Raw genomic sequence first — 13,252 nt, forward strand, 5'->3', positions numbered from 1 at the left:
ATTCTTTGCAAACAAGGAGCTTAAACTTTTCAAAAATGTTACAGGTGCCTGTGACACACAGTCATTCAGAGGAAGAACTGGAATGAGATCTTGGGGTCCTTTTCTTTTTTTGCCAAGTCAATCTGAATATTGCATTCGACCATGTCTAACCAAATGGGCTAGGGTGCCTATTCTCCCTACCACAAAATATCTCCAATGCCCAGAGTTGAAACATAAAGCTAGTATTAATCGTGGAAAAAGAATGATGAGTACGTTGAAGTTGTACTAGAAAGGAGTCCCAGAGTGGGAACCATGTGGGACTGGGCAGTCATTTAGGTTGTGGGGGCCGGGACCACAGAGAGCCCACTATCCCCGCCTTCCGGGATGCCCGGATGGTCAGAGGAGCCCCGGGCCCGTCCTCCAATCTGGCTTCCATCCCCTACACTCCACCGAAACCGCCCTCTCAAAGGTCACCAGTGACCTTCATCTTGCCAAATACAACAGCTCCTACTCTATCCCAATCTTCTTCGACCTCTCAGCTGCCTTCGACACTGTTGACCACACCCTTCTCCTCAACACGCTAGCCAACCTTGGCTTCACAGACCCCGTCCTCTCCTGGTTCTCCTCTTATGTCTCCAGCCGTTCATTCTCAGTCTCCTTTGCGGGCTCCTCCTCCCCCTCCCATCCTCTTACTCTAGGGATTCCTCAAGGGTCAGTTCTTGGTCCCCTTCTGTTCTCTATCTACACTCACTCATTCTCTTTGTGAACTCATTCGCTCCCACGGCTTCAACTACGCTGATGACACCCAAATCTACATCTCTGCCCCGCTCTCTCTCCCTCCCGTCAGGCTCGTGTCTCCTCCTGCCTTCAGGACATCTCCATCTGGATGTCTGCCCGCCATCTAAAACTCAGTATGTCCAAGGCTGAACTCCTTATCTTCCCTCCCAAACCCTGCCCTCTTCCTGACTTTCCCATCATTGTTGACGGCACTACCATCTTTCCCGTCTCACAAGCCCACAACCTTGGTGTCATCATTGACTCCGCTCTCTCGTTCACCCCTCACATCCAATCATTCACCAAAACCTGCCGGTCTCACCTCCGCAACATCGCCAAGATCCGGCCTTTCCTCTCCATCCAAACCGCTACTCTGCTGGTTCAATCTCTCATCCTATCCCGACTGGATTACTGCATCAGCCTCCTCTCTGATCGCCCATCCTCCTGTCTCTCCCCACTTCAATCTATACTTCACACCACTGCCCGGATCATCTTTGTGCAGAAACGCTCTGGGCATATTACTACCCTCCTCAAAAATCTCCAGTGGCTACCAATCAACCTATGCATCAGGCAAAAACTCCTCAATCCTGGCTTCAAGGCTCTCCAGCACCTCGCCCCCTCCTACCTCACCTCCCTTCTCTCCTTCTATAGCCCAGCCCGCACCCTCCTCTCCTCTGCCGCTAGCCACCTCATTGTGCCTCGTTCTCACCTGTCCCGCCGTCGACCCCAGGCCCACGTCCTCCCCCTGGCCTGGAATGTCCTCCCTCCACACATCCCCCAAGCTAGCTCTCTTTCTCCCTTCAAAGCCCTACTGAGAGCTCACCTCCTCCAGGAGGCCTTCCCAGACTGAGCCCCCTCCTTCCTTTCCCTCTCCCCCCCTCCCAATCCCCCCGCCCTACCTCCTTCCCCTTCCCACAGCACCTGTATATATGTTTGTACATATTTATTACTCTATTTATTTTACTTGTACATATTTACTATTCTATTTACTGTATTTTGTTAATATGTTTTGCTTTGTTGTCTGTCTCCCTCTTCTAGACTGTGAGCCCGCTGTTGGGTATGGACCGTCTCTATATGTGGCCAACTTGTACTTCCCAAGCGCTTAGTACAATGCTCTGCACACAGTAAGCGCTCAATAAATACGATTGAATGAATAAATGAATCCTGCAATCAATCTCCAGCTGTTACTGCTGTAAGTTCTTGGGTTTTCAAGGCCTCAAAAGAGAATATTTGAGATGGGAAAGGAGAAATTTGTCTCATGCAAAGTCTAGCTTTTATTTCTCTAAGGTCTTCAAGGCCTGAAGAGATAGTATACGGCATTAAAAAAAGATAATTTTCCTTCATGCAAAAAATGTCCTGCTTATTTGTCAACCTAAGGGCTTCAAGGCCATCAAAGAGACTTTATGTGGTAAAAAAAGGCTAAATTTGCTTCCTGCAAACAGTCACCAGCTATTTTTTCCCTACTTAAGTTCTTCAAGGCCTCAAAAGCGACTATTTCAGGCGAAAAGCAGAAATTTGCTTTATGAAAACATTTTCCTGTGCTCCTTTTTTCTAATTCAGATCTTCAAGGCATGAAAAAATAATATGTGGGGTTCAGGAAGGAGAATTTTACTTCGATAAAAAGCAGTCCTGCTCATTTGTCCACCTTAGGTCTTCAAGGCCTTTCCAAGAGAATATATGAGGTGAAAAATCATTAGTTTACTTCAGGCAAACAATCCCCAGGTGTTATTTCTGTAACGTTTTCGTCTTCCAGGACTCCAAAGAGAACATCTGAGGTGAAAAAGAAGAAATTTATTTCATGCAAACCAACTCTAGTTTTGATTATTTAATATTTAAGGTGGGAAAGGAGAAATTTGCATCATGCAAACAAACTCTAGCTTTCATTTCTCTAAGGTCTTCAAGGCCTGAAGAGATAGTATGTCTGGTGAAAAAGGATGAATTTGCTTCATGCAAACAATCTCCAGCTGTTATTTCTCTATATAAAGTCTTCAAGGCAGAGCTTCAAGGGCAGATAAACTTCTTGTGCACTACTCCACCTCAGGCCTTCAAGGCGTTATAATCGAGAGTATTTGATGTGCAAAAGGTGATATTTGCTTCATGCAAACCATCTCCAGCTTTTACTTCTCTGTCTAAGTGTCTTCAAGGCCTTAAAATAGAATATTTGAGGAGGGGAAGGAGAGAATTTGCTTCACGCAAACAACCTCCAGCTCTTATTTCTCAATCTATGATCTTCAGGGCCAGAATAGGGAATACTGCATGTGAAAATGGAGAAATTTGGTTCATGTAATCCAACTCTAGGTTTGATTAATAAAGACTTCAAGGCCTCCAAAGATAATATTTTAGATGGGAAAGGAGAAATTTGTTTCATGCAAACAAACTCTAGCTTTTATTTCTCTAAGGTCTTCAAGGTCTGAAGAGATAGTATAAGACATTATAAAAGGAGAATTTTGCTTCATGAAAAAAATGTCCTGCTCATTTGTCAACCTAAGGTCTTCAGGGCCATCAAGGGGAATTTATGTGGTGAAAAGGATGAATTTTCTTCATGCAAGCAATCTCCGGCTGTTATTTCTCTATACAAGGAAGACCTTCAAGGGCAGATGCACTTCCTGTGCACTACTCCTCTTCAAAGCCTTGTACTAGAGAAAGAATAGAGAATATTTGAAGTGCAAAAGCAGAACTTTGCTTCATGCAAAACTTCTCCAGCTTTTACTGGAAAACGAAGAAAGTTTCATACAGAGAATCTCCAGTTTGTATGTCTTTAAGGCCTCTAGGACCTCAGAGGAGAAGATTTCAAGTGAAAAGGGGGAAATCTGCTTTGGGCAAAACAATTTCCTGCACTCATTTTTCTAAATCAGTTCTTCAAGGAATTTAAAAAAATATATCAATCAATCAATCAATCAATCGCATTTATTGAGCGCTTACTATGTGCAGAGCACTGTACTAACCGCTTGGGAAGTACAAGTTGGCAACATATAGAGACGGTCCCTACCCAACAGTGGGCTCACAGTCTAGAAGGGGGAGACAGAGAACAAAGCCAAACATATTAACAAAATAAAATAAATAGAATAGACATGTACAAGTAAAATAAATAAATAGAGTAATAAGTATGTACAATCATATATACAGGTGCTGCGGGGAAGGGAAGGAGGCAAAACGGCGGGGATGGAGATGGGGAGGAGGGGGAGAGGAAAGAAGGGGCTCTGGGAAGGCCTCCTGGAGTAGGTGAGCTCTCAGTAGGGCATTGAAGGGAGGAAGAGAGCTAGCTTGGCGGATGTTGGGAGGGAAGGCATTCCAGGCCAGGGGGATGACGTGGGCCGGGTGTCGACGGCGGGACAAGCGAGAACGAGGCACGGTGAGGAGATTAGCGGCAGAGGAGAGGAGGGTGCGTGCTGGGCTGTAGAAGGAGAGAAGGGAGGTGAGATAGGAGAGGTCGAGGTGATGGAGAGTCTTGAAGCCCAGGGTGAGGAGTTTCTGCCTGATGTGCAGATTTATTGGTAGCCACTGGAGATATGAGGTTAAAGAAGGAGAATTTTGCTTTATGAAAATAACTTCCTGCTCATTTGTCCACCTTAGGTCTTCAAGGCCTTTCCAAGAGAATATATGAAGTGAAAAATGCTTAGTTTACTTCATATAAAAAATCTCTAGGTGTTATTTCTGTAAGGTCTTCAAGGCCTCCAAAAATATTATTTGAGGTGAAAATGGTTAAATTTGCTTTATGCAGTCCAACTCTAACTTTTATTTATCTAAGATCTTCAAGGTCTGCATGGCATTAAAAAAGGAAACTTTTGCTTCATGCAAAAAATGTCCTGCTTACTTGACAACATAAGGTCTTCAAGGCCATCAGAGAGAATATCTGTTGTAAAAAAGGAAGAATTTTCTTCATGCAAACCAGCCCCAGCTTTGATTTCTCTATACCAGGTCTTCAAGGCAGACCTTTAAGAACAGATATACGTCTTGTGCATTCCTCCACCTCAGGCCTTTAAGGCCTTTTATTCGAGAATGAATAGAGATTATGTGGAGGTGTAAAAAGGAGAATCTCCAGTATTTACCTTCTCTAAGTTCTTCAAGACCTCAAAAGCAAATACTGGAGGGAAAACAGAAAATGGGTTTCATGCAGACAACCTCCAGATTTTATTTTTTTACCCTAAGGTGTTCAAGGCCAGAAAAGAGAAGGATCGACATGCAAAAGGAGAAATTCACTTCATGTAAAAATCGTCTCCAGCTTTTACTTCTCTTTTTAAGGTCTTCAAGGCCGCAGAAGGAAATATTTGAAGTGGGAACGGAGAAAGGTTTCTTCATGTAAACAACCTCCAGCCCTTATTTCGCTACCAAAGGTCTTCAAGGTCAGAAAAGGGAACGTTTGATGTGAAATTGGAGAAATATCCTTCACACATACAATCTCCAGCTCTAACGGTCCTCAAGACCTGAGAAAAAGAATGTTTGAGTTGAAAATGGAGAAATTTGTTTCATGCAAACCATCTCCTACTTTGATTTCTCATAGTGAATGTCTTCAAGACCTGGAAAGAGAACATGTGTGTTGAGAAAGGACAAGCTTTCTTCCTACAAACAATCTCCTGCTTTTGTTTCTCTGCCTAAGGGCCGAAGAAGGTAATATATGGAGTTCAAAAAGGAGAAATTTCTTGATACGTAAACTCACCTCATAATTTTCCACTTAAGGTCTTCAAGACCTAAAGGGAAAATGTACGAACTAGAAAAGGAGAAATTGGCTTCCTGCAGAAACACCTCCTGTGTAATAGTCCACTTCAGGTCCTCAAAGCCTCTGAAATGAGAATGAATAGAGTATATTGGTGGTGAAAAGGAGAAATTTGTTTCATTCAAAAAAAATCTGCTTTAATTTCTCTCCATAGCTTCTTCAGGGCCTGAAAAGAAAACATTTGAGGGGAGAAAGGAGAGGTTTACTTCATGCAGATATATCTCCTGTTCATTACACCACTTGAGACCTTCAAGTCATTTTAATGGAGATTATTTGACTCGTTGCATCACTCTGGCCCCGACCACCTCTGTGGCTGACCCATTGGGTCTCCGAGCCACCGACTAGCTGGCTGAGAGGTTTCGGTGAGGGGCGAGCAGAGCTTCCAGCTTGAGGTAAAAACCCAGGACACAGGGGAGGAGGAGGGGAATGAGGCTTGGGCACGAAAGGGAGTTGAAGGAAAAGAGTCCGTTCAAATAATATCTAAATGAAAAAAAGACTCCAGAGAAATCAAAAATACTAGCCCGATTATTGTACCTCCGCTCGTGAGGAATTTGACTGGATTTGCGTGAAAGAGCATGGGCCTGGAAGTCAAAGGACTTGGGGTCTCATCATGCCTCCACCACTTGGCTGTTGTGTGACCTTGGGCAAGCCACTTAACTTCCGTGTGCCTGTTACCTCATCTGGAAAATGGGGATTAAGACTGTGAGCCCCACGTAGGACAACCTGATTACATTGTATCTACCACAGTGCTTAAAACAGTGCTTGGCACATAGTAAGCACTTAACAAATACCACGATTATGATTATGATTATTATGATTACTATTATTCTTAATCCCCATTTTTCAGATGAGGTAACTGAGGCCCAGAGATGTTAAGTGGCTTGACCAAGGTCACGCTGAAGAGAAGTGGCAGAGCTGGGATTAGAATCCACGTCCTCTGACTCACAAGCCCAGGCTCTTGCCATTAAGATAAGGCTGCTTCTTATGCTGCTTCTCCGGGTTGAGCCACCAAGCCAGCCCGGGGAAGGGTTTTAGAATGGATTTAGAGTCATTTCTCATTTTCTCTAGATTTGCAGTCACAAGATGTCAGAAAATACAACTCATTAAATGACCAATTGATTGTTTGAGGTCATGAACAAGATGTAACTCAGGGAAGCAGCATGATCTATTCTATAGAGCATAGACCTGGGAGTCAGAATGACCCGGTTTCTAATCTCGTCTTTTACCTTTATAACAATAATAAGAATAATGGCATTTGTTAAACGCTTACTATGTGCAAAGCACTGTTCTAAGCACTGGGGGGATACAAGGCAATGAGGTTGTCCCACGTGGGGCTCACAGTTTTAATCCCCATTTTACAGATGAGGTAACTGAGGCTCAAAGAAGTTAAGTGACTTGCCCAAGGTCACACAGCAGACATGTGGCGGGGCCAGGATTCGAACCCATGACTTCTGTCTCCAAAGCCCGTGCCCCTTCCACTGAGCCAAGCTGCTTTTTTATGCTTCGTGACCGTGGGCAAGCCTCTTCATTTCTCTTGGCCTCATTTCCTTCATCAGTGAAATGGGGGTTGAGACTGTGAGCTCATGTGGGACAGTGACATGCCTGACCCAATTTGATTCTATCCACATCAGCGCTAAGTACAGTGCCTGGCACAAAATAAGCGCTTATTAAATACCACAATTATTATTATTATTATTATTATTATTATTATTATAATTATAATTATTATTATTATTAAGGATGGGGACAATTATGCAACCTGAGACAGGGAAGCTCAGAGAAGCAGCATAGCCCAAGTGATAGAGCATGGACAGAGAACCTGGGTTCTAATTCCACCGCCACCACTTGTCTGCCATGTGACCCTGGGCAAGTCACTTCACTTTTTGCCTCAACGTCCTCATCTGTAAAATGGGGATTAAGACTGGAAGTCCTATGCGGGACAGGGACTGTGTCCAACCTGACTAGCTTGTATGTACTTCAGAGCTTAGAACGGTCCCTGGAAAATAATAAACACTTACCACGTACCATAATAAAAACAAAAATCAGGGATGGTCCCGTGGATTTAATAGAGTTTCAGGAAGGAGTCTTGAAGATGGGAATCACTTTGATCGGGTGGATATAAAAGGAGAGGGAATTCCAAGCATGGGAAAGGTGGTGAGGTAGGGGTCTGAGTAGGGGAAGTTGGGAATGAGGCACAGTGAAATGGCGAGCTGGGGAGGAATGGAGAATGCAGATAGAGCAGCGTAGCTCATTGGAAGGAGCACAGCCTTTGGAGTCAGAGGTCATGGGTTCAAATTCCGGCTCCGCCAATTGTCAGCTGTGTGGCCTTGGGCAAGTCACTTAACTTCTCTGTGCCTCAGTTATCTCATCTGTAAAATGGGGATTAAGACTGTGAGCCTCCCATGGGACAACCTGATCACCTTGTAACCTCCCCAGCGCTTAGAACAGTGCTTTGCACATAGTAAGCGCTCAATAAATACCATTATTATTATTATTATTAGATAGGAATTCAGTAGGGGAAAATAATGCCTAACAATCGATCGATCATATTTACTGAGCGCTTACTATGTTCAGACCTTGGTACTAAGCGCTTGGGACAGTACAATACAGCAATATCACAGGGTTGGTAGATACATTCCGTGATCATGATGAGCTTACAGTCTACAGGGCAATATCTAAGACAGATTGCTGCAGATTTTAGATGGTCCCAAGACCTGGCATAGGTGAAGCTCCAAACCTCAGAGCTTAACTAGAATACTATTATTAATCAAAGAAAGGGAATGATTAGCCTGATGATGTTGTTATAGGAAGGAATCCCAGAGTGGGAACCACGTGGGACTGGACAGTCATTTAGGCTGGGACCACAAGGAGCCCACGATCCCGGCCTTTCGAGGTTCCCGGACAGTCAGCTATTTCACTGCAGCCCCGGGCCCGTCCTCCCAAGGGGAATTCCTCAGGAAATAACCGGGCCGTCATCTGAGGGGACGGGGCAGCCATCCGGAGAGCCAAGAGGGGAAGCAAGAATCCTGACAGCTCTCACACCTCGCCCAGTCCTCCTGTCACCGCCACCAGCGTCCAGGACTGACAAGTAGAAGTGAGCCTCTCTCTCAGCAGAGGGGGATACTCGCCAGCCCAGGACAGGCCCGGTGACTCCGGAGAGGAGCAGGGAAAAGGTGAGGGAAATTTCAATAAGGAACTGGATGACCAGGGTCAGAGTCACAATTTCTCTCAATCAAAAGCAATGTCGCTTAGTGGAAAGAGCATGGGCCCGGGAGTCAAGAGGACCTGCGTTCTAATCCCAGTTCTGCCACTTATCTCGTATGTGACATTGGGTAAGTCACTTCATGTCTTTGGGGCCCAATCCGGACCTCCAGGAATTCCCCTCAGAACGGCGGCTGCTTTATCATTGGGGTTGGGGTCCATCTGCAGAAGCATCTCAGTGTCTGTGGAAGACAGAGGGCTGGGAGCTGAGGGCTCCTCGATGTCCGTTCTGGGCTGACATAACCCAGGAGTCTGAGGGGAGCCAGGGGACCAGCCCAGACTGACAGAGTATGGCGATCCCCAGCCCCAAGCTGCCCCGGTGAGTGCGCCCTGTGGTGGGGATTGAGGGGTGGTGAGAGGCCAGCAGTCCGTAGTGAATCCGTGGAGAATTTCGCACTCGGACCCCAGGTTGAAGTTCTGACCAGGGCAGCATTGCAGGCGGATTTGCAAGAGCAGAAACCAGGCTTCAGCAGGGATGAGTCAGTGGCAGGTACCACAGCACAAGCCACTAGTACTAGAATCACTTCCTGTACTCAGGTTCTCAGTTTCATGGTCTTTGTACCTAAACCTGCACTCATCGGTTATTTGCTCTAGGACACCCCTTTCATTGTCTCACTGATCCCTTCATTGGTCCTCTATCGGCCCTCCATCATACCTCCATCAACCGTTCCATAGTCCCTCCATCCTCCCTCCATCGTCCCTTCATCAATGTCACATCATCCTTCCATCCCGCTAGACTGTCAGCCCGTTAAGGGCAGGGAAAATGTCTACCTACTCTGTTGGATTGTCCTCTTCTTAGATGCTTTAGTCCAGTGCTCCGCACACATTAGGCCTTGAGTAAATACCATCGATTAATCATTTCTCCCAGCCCTCTGCCAAGCCCGAGGCGACGTATGTAATTGGGGCCCCACACCAGACGCTTCCCTGTTTAGCCAGAATTCAGTCTGCAGTTAATTTTCCTCATATAAACAGCTGCAATCGGATTCCCTGGACCCACAGCTTTATGTGTGCGCGTGTGTGCGCGTGCTCAGGGCAGAATAGGAGAATCAGGGAGCAAATCCCAGGTTTTCGGGAAAGGGGACATCTGGATAGGAAACAGTGGGAAATGTTCTCCATCTCTCCCTAAGGAACAGGTTTGGGGTTCAGGGAAGAGCTGAATGAGTTACTAGATATATTTTTGGGTTTATGCGACTACCTACTTTTTTGTATTGTACTCTCCCAAGGGATTAGCACAGTGCTCTGCACACAGTAAGCACTCGATAAATGCGTTTGACTCTGTGCTACTGTCCTTCTGTAGGAGAACCCCGGTCTGTGAGTGAGCGGGAATACATGTGAGGGCATTATGTGTTTGGATGCATTTATGTTTACCTGTAATGAATTTGTGGGCTTCAGGTTTCCTCGTAGGCTTAGTAAATCCTTGCCTTTTGTGTCCACCAGGGGCTCGATAAACACCGTTAGTACTATTATCAATCAGTCAATCAGCTTAGTAGTGCTCTGCACACATTAAGCGCTCAATAAATACGATTGAATGAATGAATATTTATTGGGCTCAGAGCAGAGCTCTGTGTGTAGAGCACTGTACTAAGGGCTTGGGAGAGTACAATATAACAATATAAGGGAGACACTCTCTACCCACAACGAGGTTACAGTCTCTGTACATATGTGTAATTTATTTTATATTAACATCTTTATCCCCCTTTAGACTGTAAGGTTGTTGTGAGGAGGGAACATGTCTACCAACTCCGTTGCATTGTATTCTCACAAATATTTAGTACAGTGCTGTGCACACAGTAAATGCTCAAAAATGCGATTTCTTAATTACTTGATTGATTAGGTACTACAACTTCTACTAGGGCTTTTACTGCTATTACTGCTACTATTACTGTGACTGCTTTCTCCTCTTGCATCTTTGACATCTTTTTGTCCCCACTTGGAGAATTATGGTTTCAACCCTCCTTGGAAATTCCATCCTAGTTACGTGGAAGTCTTTCACCAAGTTTCTAGGTCATTTTGTAATTTATAACTCTTTTCGAATATGCTATACGTTGCGCCTCCCACAGACTCACTGGCAAAACTCCTGTTGATTTCTTCAGCTCATCAAGATCTTTGTCCTGTGCAGGGATTCATCATCACTTACCAATGGCTAACATCTCCACGGTGAGGGAATTCCTCCTGCTGGTATTCTCTGAGGTCCGAGAGCTACAGCTGGTCCACACCGCCCTGCTCCTCCTGGTTTACCTGGCGGACCTGACGGGGAATCTCCTCATCGTCGCCATCACTGCCCTTGGCCGACGCCTCCACACACCCATGTACTTCTTCCTCGGGAACCTGTCCGTCCTCGACCTCTGTTACATCTCCGTCACCGTCCCCAAATCCATCCACAACTCCCTAACCGACTGTAGATACATCTCCATCCTGTGCTGTGCCACCCAGGTCCTCTTCGTGGTCTGGTTTGCTTGCTCAGAGCTTTTGGTCCTCATGGCCATGTCTTACGACCGCTACGCCGCCATCTGCCTCCCGCTGAGCTATGATGTAGTCATGAACAAAGTGGCCTGTGGGAATATGGACGCCGCCTCGTGGCTCAGTGAGGGCCTGACTGGAGCCTTTTTTAAGCTCCGAATTTCTCCCTGTCGTTCTGTGGGTCCAACATGGTCCAGCATTTTTTGTGTGACATCCCCTACCTACTGAAGATCCTCTGCTTCGAGGTCCATGTTGCCATCGACATGAGCGTCACCACCGTGGTAGTGTTAGGCGCCGATTGCTTAAATCTCATCATCGTCTCGTATGTACGCATCTTCCTGCCCATGCTGAAGATGCCGGCCACCGAATGCCAGGCCAAAGCCTTCTCCACCTTCCTGCCCCACCTTGTCGTCGTCACTATTTTCCTCTCTGTGGGTGTATTTCTCTACATCAGGCCGCCCTAAGACTCCTCCTTGATCGTGGACCTGCTGGTGTCCGGGTTCTATGAAGTCATTCATTTATTCATTCAATCGTATTTATTGAGCGCTTACTGTGTGTAGAGCACTGTACTAAGCTCTTGGGAAGTACAAGTTGGCAACATATAGAGACGGTCCCTACCCAACATTGGGCTCACAGTCTAGAAGGGGGAGACAAAGAACAAAACAAAACATATTAACAAAATAAAATAAATAGAATAAATATGTACAGATAAAATAAATAAATAAATAGAGTAATAAATGCGTACAAACATATATGCATATATACAGGTGCTGTGGGGAGGGGAAGGAGGTAAGGCGGGGGAGATAGGGAGTGGGAGAAAGGGGAGAGGAAGGAGGGGGATCAGTCTGGGAAGGCCTCCAGTGATACCCCCTGTTGTAAATCCACTTATTTACAGTCTGAGGAACCGGGACATGAAGGCTGCCAGGAGCAGAACCTTAAAAGAGTCACGCACACAGCCTCAGCTCTGGAACAAAGTTCTCCTTCCTTGTGCAAATAATATCATACCACCACTTACAAAGCAATTACCCTTGGACCTAGCCAGAAACTTAGTTGTCCCACTGGGTTCACAGAAAACGCTGGGCGTTGATGAATTGTCAAAGTCTGGGAGGGAGGTGGCTAAGATTGAAGTATGACCGACAATCCAGTTTTGGGAAGGCATCATGGCCTAAAAGAAGGGGAGTTCCTGTAGAATTTAAGATCACTGTGGACAGAGAATGAGTTTAACAACTCTGGTAACCTGAACTCTCCCATGTGCTTAGTACAGTAAATGCAGTTTGGGGGCAGTTCTAATCCCTGCTCTGCCACTTGTCTTCTGTGTGACCTTGGGCCAGCAATTTAACTAATCCGTGCCTCAGTTACCTCATCTGTAAAATGGGGATTGACTGTGAACCCCACATGGGAAAACCCGATTAACTTGTATCTACCCCAGTGCTTAGAACAGTATTTGGCATATCGCAAGTAATAATGATAATGATAATAATTTTGGCATTTGTTAAGCACTTACTATGTGTCTTGGACTGTTCTAAGCACTGGGGGAGATGCAAGGTGATGAGGTGTCCCACGTGCGGCTCACAGTTTTAATCCCCATTTTACAGATGAGGTAACTGAGGCCCAGAGAAGTTAAATGACTTGCCCAAAGTCACACAGCTGATAAATGGCGGACCTGAGATTAGAACCCATGACCTCTGACTCCCAAGCCCGTGCACTTTCCACTGAGCCACGCTGCTTCTCTAAGTAAGTACTTAGGTACATAAGTACTTAACAAATACCATAATTTTTTTTTAAATTTTATCATGGCCTAATGGAATGGGAATCACTCTAGACTGTAACCTCACAGTGGGCAGGGAACGTGTCTACCAACTCTGATATAATGAAATTTTCTAAGTGCTGGGCCCAGAATAAGTGCTCAATGAACATGATTGATTGATTGATTGATTGAGGCGAATTCTGATTCCAGCTCTGCTACTGGCCTGCTACCTGACCTAGGGACAGTGACTTAACAATAATGATATCATTATTAGTAATGATTATCAAAATGCAATGATATGCTCCTTAGCATGACTC

Source organism: Tachyglossus aculeatus, unplaced genomic scaffold, assembly GCF_015852505.1.
Source record: "Tachyglossus aculeatus isolate mTacAcu1 unplaced genomic scaffold, mTacAcu1.pri scaffold_136_arrow_ctg1, whole genome shotgun sequence".
Taxonomy (NCBI): domain Eukaryota; kingdom Metazoa; phylum Chordata; class Mammalia; order Monotremata; family Tachyglossidae; genus Tachyglossus; species Tachyglossus aculeatus.